The sequence below is a fragment of the Cyprinus carpio genome, unplaced genomic scaffold, assembly GCF_018340385.1.
Source record: "Cyprinus carpio isolate SPL01 unplaced genomic scaffold, ASM1834038v1 S000006632, whole genome shotgun sequence".
In the NCBI taxonomy this organism is placed as follows: Eukaryota; Metazoa; Chordata; class Actinopteri; order Cypriniformes; family Cyprinidae; genus Cyprinus; species Cyprinus carpio.
In genome coordinates, this window is record NW_024879262.1 from 509,349 (window position 1) to 518,456 (window position 9,108).

The following is a 9,108-nucleotide window of genomic DNA, read 5'->3' on the forward strand; positions in this document are numbered from 1 at the left end:
GAAACTAAATTGATAAAAAAAACTTTAAACAGCTGATGCCCTGTGCTTACTTCACCAGTTGCCAATCATTGAGCTGATAACAGAACAACATCATGTGGCATCACTGAGAGAATTCCTGACATTACATTAATCTCATTTACCAGAGCTCTTGTTACCTGGAGCATTCCTCAGCATGTGAAAGCTGCTCAAGCTCAGCTTCTTTCTTCCTCAGATCAGCAGTCTTCTGCTCTTGTCGCTTCAAAAATTCTTCAGCCCGACTCACTGCAGCCTTTTCTTGATCTTTTATCAGCTGAGTCACCTCAGAGCAAATTCTCTCAGCTCTGTAAAAATCCTCAGCAGAGCGCTGTTAGGAGACACAATATTATTAGTCCATTTAGTAAGCTCTTGCTGGGTTAATTGATACTTCACCAGAATGTCCAGAATGACAATTCTTTCATCATTAACTTCCCTATTGCTTTCCCAGTGACTTTCCTTTTTGTGAGTCCCTAATATAAGTTGGATAGGTCCCTTAATGTAGACGCTGTGCAAAATGCTTCAAGACCGTAATCCACCTTCTGAGGTGAAATGATAGGGTGTGTGTGTTAGAAAAAATACTAATATTTGAAACTTTTTGAACTATAAACCATTGCTTCCGACCAACCATTATACAGTATGTGCACACACTGTAAAAGAAATTCTGTGAAATTTATGGTAAAAAAAAACGGCAACTGTGGTTGCCAGAATTTTACCGTAAAAAATGCGGTAGCAACGTTTTAGGTTTTACGGTTTTTTTTAACTTATATTTACAGTTAAGTACCGTCATTTCATTAACTGATTAATGTAAATTAAGTTTGTAATGTTTAATATACAAACACATTGAACGTACTGAAATCTGGTATTGTACCTTTGTAATCACTGCACCAACACAAGCAGTTGGTTGATGGAAAAAAAAAATCATGATAAACCAAAGTCTATCACCAAGCAGCTTTTAAATATTAACCAAATGTAAAAGGTGCACAGTGTCATTCACACAAACACTAACACCATCATGGTAACACACAATGAAACTGAAATAATGTAATAAACATTAACTGAACAACATAAAAGTTTGATTAAAATGTAACAAACAACAATCGTACACAACTAATAAGAAAATGATAAGAAGAAGTTGTTATTTAAAAAAAAAAAAATGAGAAGCAAATTTGAACTGTATGCAGGGAATTCTGGGAATGTCAATTTTACGTTTGGACCGAGCATTTTTGATTGGATGAACATTTTCTTGGTCCTACGCCTTCCACAGAACATAATAAATACAGATAAATACATAAAAAGGACTACTTAACATAATGAGTTGCTATTCGGGATGTGAAGAGACTTACCAACCAGCATAAAAAAAAATGTTTCTGAAGACAATCACCTATTGCACTTTCAAGATTCAATTTCTCTTAACTGATCCTTTGACACACTGGTTCTGTGTTGAGACAGAGACGTGTACAAAATGGGGTTGTCTTTAACCATTTCCAGTAACTGAAGTTTTATTTCAGTCAAGCTGACTCAAAATCAGCATAGTGCATGAGTTCTCTGAATATTTGGGACTAAAGCGGAAGTAATGTGTACACAACAATTAGTCTATTGTACAAAAATACAGGAAAAGTATTGTTAGAATTGCTTTTGTTATTAAACACCATGTTGTTATAATTTGGGAATGTGGAATTAATCGGTTCTTGAAATATAAGTTTTATTAAAACATGACACGTGCATATTTTACTGCAAATAAAATAAAAACCAACAGTATGCCACCATCATACTTAAATCCTTTTAAACTTTAATAAAATTATATTTTATTTTATATTTAATATATATATATTGCCTACACTGTTACATAGTTAACCAAAATATTTGTCTAAACACTTTTTCATCATTTTTAGGGTAATTCTGATCACCAATCCCTAAAACTTCTTATTCTCATTCAGCTTGTGTACCCTCCTCTGCAAATATTTCAGCTTGTATGTTTAAGTAACGTGTTAATCAGTAAAATGTAGATTAACAACTTAGCAATTGCAAAGTGTATTTCATAATGGAATAACAGTACTGCCTTATCCCCTACCATTATTCTTTATTTCTAAAACTGTCCTGTTTTGAATCTTGCATCTCAGGGTGAACAAAGTGAACAAGACAAACAAGACAACTGAGACAATGCCATCTGAGAGTGTGTTTGCCCCTCACAATAAAATCTTTGATCATAAAAAAAGCATTTAAATATAATCTTAATACAACATATTTTTGGAGATGAAATGGAGTGAGGTGGAATGTTATTAGTAGAATTGCTGCCTATAAAGATCACATTGATTTACATCACAAGCTATCAGAATTCCATCTTAGTTTTTTGGCCATTTAAATCAGAAACTGAACCAAACGTGCTTAATTTTGCACAGTTTGGGGCCTTTGTGCAAGTGTTTTTAAATTTTTTTTTTTATTTTGCTTTAGTATGAGCTCCATATTCTCAACTATATCATACTGTACAGAGGCCATAAATGCCTGATTTATCACATATGAACCACATAATACAAGCATCCTTTTTTCAGTGGTTCATAAACCACTCCGTTGAAAAGAAATGATTTTTTTCTAACTCTGTATTATAAGTCCGGATTTACATGCTTAAACATATGTACACATAGGTTTTAGGAATCAACAACATCACTATGATAACCTCTGGAAAGTACATGAAAATGCTCTATTTTATTGCCCATGAATTCTACAGCTTCAAGATTTAATGTTGAGCAAACATTCAATTTGCCATAAACATTCTGCCCAGGTCCCTTACTTGAGTCGATTACCAGCTGTGAACAACACATAGTTAGACTGATGATGACCGGATCACACCATATGTATACAGAGATATTTTCAACGATGCTGTCAACTAAATCCTGTTGGAAGAGCTAGGACATGACAGTGACTTGCATATAAATAAATAACAATATCTTTATCTAAATGTACTGCATTAGATCCTGAGCTATACATTTACATATTCAAGAATATTTATAACCTATTTGAAAGTCATTCACCTGGTTTAATGCAGAGCGACTGATACATTTGCCCTTATTAGGCGACAAGTGATCACAAGAAGAGTTTTTTGTCTGATGGAAACAAGCCTTCAGTGTAATAAACATGCCTTAGCAGTCCACATTCTGTGTAAGGCCCGTCAGGTCCTTTTCTTCACAGAATGAGAACACTTCCAGTCTTCTGTGTCCTAGTCTCGTCAGGCTCTTACTTGTTAACACAATCCGAGATGTACTTTGCATGAATACATAAGAGAGTTTTTGGGCACTTTGCATAGTTGCATCAAGGTGCCTCAGAGGCTGTGTAGAGAGAGAGAAGAGCTCGCCTACAGCGCCAGACGCTGGACCGACTTCTTCCCTGTAAAGTGCAGTGGCTTGACCCCCGTCAGTAGTTACCTGTGTGGGCAGACAGACGCAGCGCTCGGTAAATGCGGATCATTGCTTAAGAGCAGATGTGACTGATGTAAGACAGTGTGGAATTACCCTTACCTCTCTCTGAGAGTCCGTGCAGGGAGGGTTGCTTGCAGGAGAAAGAGAGCTGCTTGCTCAGGCTGCAGACACGAAAGGCCAGGTAACGACGCCGACAGGATGAGCAGGATAATGCTATCAGACAGAAGTCAGACTTACATAAACAGCTCGCTTTTCAAATGAAATAGAAGACCAGAACACTGTAGCTATACGTAACGTGACTCGCTTGAAACTATTAGAGGGATGAGAACACAGAGAGCCTTTTGTATGTTCAGTTGGACAACTAGATGGCACGTGTTGTGAATTTCTTTGTGATTCATATCTAAGGGTAGAATTCAACTTAAAACATATAACCATGTCCACTGCTTGATGCCATGAACACTACAGAGTCTGTGTGGGACCACCTCATTGGTTGTGAAAAAAATATATGTATATCACACAAAATTCAGACAATGGTTATATTCATAAATATTAATTCTGAAAAAACCTTTAATTATTATTATTATTATTATTATTATTATTATTATTATACAAATTTTGGAAACATTATGTTGTTTATTTAATATAGGTTGACAATTGTAAATAGTTTAACTAATATATTGTAATATATTTAATCATAATGTAATTTAATATAATAATAAATTGAATAATCATAATAAGAATACATGAATATTTATATTATATTATATTATATTATATTATATTATATTATATTATATTATATTATATTATATTATATTATATTATATTATATTATAAATATACTATATGATATATATATGACCCTGGACCACAAAACCAGTCATGGGGTAAAAAAAAAATTGAGATTTATACATCATCTGAAAGCTAAATAAATAAGCTTTACATTGATTAATGGTTTGTTAGGGCAATATTTTGCTGAGATACAACTATTTGGAAATCTGGGATCTGAGGATGCAAAAAAAAATTCTAAATATTGAGAAAATCACCTTTAAAGTTGTCCAAATTAAGTTCTTAGCTATGCATATTACTGATCAAAAATTATGTTTTGATATATTTATGGTAGGAAATGTACAAAATATCTTCATGGAACATGATCTTTACTTATATCCTAATGATTTCTGGCATAAAAGAAGAATCAATCATTTTGACCCATACACTGTTGGCTATTGCTACAATATACCGTGCTACTTATGACTGGTTTTGTGGTCCAGGGTCACATATGATATGCATAATTGTAAACAGTTTAACTGTAATATATTGTGTTAATAATTAAGGTTCTGAAAAATTATCACTTTTTAACGTGTAATGTATTTGGTGGGGTGTTTGTTTTTGCCAATTTGTTGTTATAATGCACTATAATCTGCAGGTCCCAATTTGTTCATCTTATTCTGTTGAGATTGTATTTTTCTGAAATCAAACGGCAGACTCCACTGGCATGTGCACTTGGGTCTGTGTGATCCACTGGATAGCCAGTTTACATGTATAGCAGTTTACTTGTCCAGTGAGTTTATCCCTGCTGCACCACATAAACAACATGAAATTCAGGCCACATGACGATGGGGACGGATTACGGTGGGAACAGGTTTACTGGCAAGAAAATGCAAGTTTGTGAGACCAAGTTAATGAAAAATCTGCCCACTCTCTTGATTTTGGTCTATTTATAGAGCTGGAAAAAAAGTTGACTTTTTACTGAAGTATGTGCAGTCCTTTTCTTCTTTGAATTTTCAATTGAAGTCTATTTGACACAGTACCCACCCTTCAAATGAAAGGTGAATAAGTGATTTTTTTTGTGTTCGTAAAAAGACAGAAACCAGCCGACATTAGGTGTCTTTAAACAACACACCAGTCTCTGTGACAGCATATAAGCCCGAGTGAAAAAGCACGCATGACCACATAGTATGTTGATTGTCCAGCCAAAACTCACAGCAGGAATGAAGAATTTCGAAGCTGGTACTCCATCTGGCCAGTTCTGGTATCGTCTCCGTCAGGCAGGATCTTCTTGGTCTCCAGACTTTGATCTGAAATGGACACAGCATTATCTTAATCGATTTTTAACATTTTTTAATTCTTTTATAATTGCATACAGTTAGCATCTAACTACATGGAAAAAGTATTGTAAAATATCTATATTATATGTTGATCTACCCATAACCCTTAGCCCAAAAATGCCTTTAAATATTTTACTCAAACAAGCATGTTAATGTATAGCATCTATTAGTCTTAGCAGAGGCTGTTAGTTTTAATGTTTTATCTCTACTTCCTAAAAATCTCCTTTTTTGGGCTTAATCCCTGTGTCCTGTAAACCCCGAGCAAACAGGAGCGGTTCCTGCTTCCTGTCCACACACACTGAGAGAACCAAGCAACTCACAACATGAGCAGACACATGGAGCGTCAACTGAAGTGATCTATCTTGTTCCGAACAGAACAAATCATTTAATGGACCATTTTTTCATTCCATCTACAGAAACATTTGATAAAAATGGGGACATTAACTGCCAGTCTGGTCTCAGAAATTAATCTGCTCATTGGCTAATGCATTGCCCGCTGCAGGAATTTTCATCTGGCTTTACCATAGCAAGCACGGGCACAAAAATGACTGATTAATGTGCAAAGCCGGGGAATTTTTCTCTCATCGGTGGCCAGGAATTTATATTTCTTGTAACATGCACTCATCACACTATGTTTATTTCAGTAAGTGCTAGCCTAAAATATGCAATACTAAACATTTCATCACTCGAACCCATCAGGTATCTTGTATCAAAAAAGGAAGTGTACTTTTAGAAAACCAATAAAAACCCTATCTTAGTTTACCAATGGCACATTTCCAAAAAATATCTAAATACCTTTTTTAGTCAGTCACTTCACCCTCCAGAGGCTTGTCCTGTCTGGAAGAGGGGCGTCCACGGCACTCAGGCCGGCGGGGGAGTTTCCCAGTAAGTCAGGACGAGATGAAGAGCAAACTAGACACAGACACTACTGACGGCTTCCTCCTCCACTTCAGCACAGGAGGAAACTCATCTGGTACAGGGAAAACTTCAGGGACAGGGAACTCATCCTACATTGAAATGGAAATAAGGCCACACTAGGATTTACTAAGCATTAATTGTGCCCACCGAAAGTGCAATTTTTTCATACTTCCCTTTTGTATAAACATTTGTAGCGTATGAGCAGTTCATTCATTCATTGGTTCTGAATTAATGAATCATGGCTCGTTGAATCTAAAACAATGCACATTCCTTGGACTTAAAACCCAAAGCCTTTTAGCCCCTGAACCCCCCCCCCCCCCCTCCCATGCAGGATAAATCAAACTCTCTGCCAGCGTAAATGGCCGGCCTGGTGCCTGCCAGCAGTGGCGGGTTTAAACTTCCCTGACCAGATCGTATTACACTTATGTACCCCAAACTGGGAAGAAACAGAAAAAGCCCAGATCGCTAGAATTCTTGTAATGAAGAAAAAAGGAAAGTAAATAATATTTCTAAATGTATTGACGGTATTTCCTTGTTGTGCTTCGCTGTCTTCCATATCAAATTGGAGGTATCTAGCAATTTTATTGTGTTAATCCAAACTTTAAATGTGGCGTAATTCTGTAATATGAATGTAACTTTATGTTTCTCCTACCTGATACGCTGTCATTGTTTGAGTATCTGTTTAACGTCTTGCTTTGACCCGAACCACTCCTACATAGGAAAATTACAGTAAAATGTATTATTTATGGAATTACCATCTTCGCTGGAATATCATTGCTGAATTCTGACAACACCATAACTCAACTCGAAGTGGGTGTTCAGCCAGAGACAAAGGAACTTCTTTACCCGCTTCCGATCGTTGGAAGTTCAATTGGTTGTTCCGCCGCAACCAGAGGCGTGAACCCAGTCGCTCCCTAAGAGACTGACACAGAACTTTCTCGTTGCACTTTTTTTCGGCACTTCGTCGATAGTAGTTCTGTCCTTAGGGAGCTTTCATCTCCATTTTTTCTTTGCTTTTCTTTACTAAGGTTTTATTCTTATATTCGCCTCACCCTACACGAGGGAGACGAGACTTTGAATTATTTCTTTGGTAACTCCACGTTTTCGTTGAATCCTTTGAAACTTCGCGCGAGTCTGCTCGCCCCGGAAGACACGAAGGAGAACACGCCCAGCTATTAAGCAGGCACCAAAGATCCCCACATGCAAGTATTATTTCCTATAGAGATTTAAACGCTGCTTTAGGTTGTCTATTCCCTTTTCAAGGTGATCTGATTCCTTGTTGTCTTTCAAAAAGGTTACTGTATGTGATTTTGCCATACTGACGCGATCCAGTCTGCATGATTCTGCCTTATCTCTCTTCTCACCTTCTCTCGCTCACCCTTTCACTCACTCACTCTCTCTCTCTCTCTCTCTCTCTCTCCGTTTGTTAGTTCGTTGTTGTATTGTATTTGTTTTTTACTGTTTGTATTGTTCGAGGCATATTTACTCTGTGTGAATCGTAGTTTGATGTATTATTAGTTCAATTATTAAAGCCAATTATATTCATGATGGTTCTTCTGTCTACAATGCTCCACATTACGAAGTCAATTGAAATGTTTGATCTTGCTACAAAGCTATATTTGTTACTTTCCAGTAACCCTAAATTTTATAAGGCGCGGCAGAATGTTTTTCATGTCCAGAAACTATTTTTCCTGGACAGCTATAAGAAGTGATAACTTTATTGAAGTTGATAAGTTACATCTTACGGCCGTTGCTGGACAAACCACTGTTTGATTTGCATTAATTCCCAGTAAACGTATATTCACGTTAATGATATGAAGAATGGAATATTGACATATTAATGAGTAAAATTCAGGTCCTTGTAATGAGTTATTGATATACTACAATTGACCTATTTTTCATCTTCAATAATTTTAATGTTAACTGTTACGCGATATATATATATATTAATCATATTGGCTGATTAATTATTAACGTTTCCTATATATCTTTGAGCTAACGTTAACGTTACTACCCAGTGCGGCTACATTATTATTTGGTGGAGAAACGCGGGCATTTCAAACTTCGTTTTTCTGCGCAATTCATTTCAATCTGTTTATATGGTTTTATTAATAATTTCTGCACGCGCGCTATGAAATTATGAGATTGTGAGATAAGTCGCAAGACGCGAACTCACTCCTAACTGACTGAGAAAAAAAAAAAGCTGATCAGTCAGCACATTAACAGTGTCTAGAAATACCTAACAGTATAGTCACTGTTATTTTGCCTGAAAGTACACTGAGTATAATGTTAAATGTACTGTTCAAGAGAAGATCAAGATCTCTCTGCAGTGAGAACATTTTAATATTAGTAACCGCCTATTAAAGACCGAAGAAAGATCTCTCTTTTTTAGGACGAGACGTAAATCTGATCAGAGCGACGTTCCTTTGATTCAGTAATTAAAAGTGCCTTGTAATTACATATCTTGTATTGAATTCGTGGTGTAACCACAGTAGATATTCAAAAATAAACGATTTTAAAAATCCTGGTCGAAAATTGGCTTAGCTACCCCAATTTTAAACCCTAAAAACATTTTAAATCATAAGTGCTATTTTTGATAAACTGTGTATGGTAGTGCAACAGACGGACAATTCCTTGTTGTTCACATTTGGCGC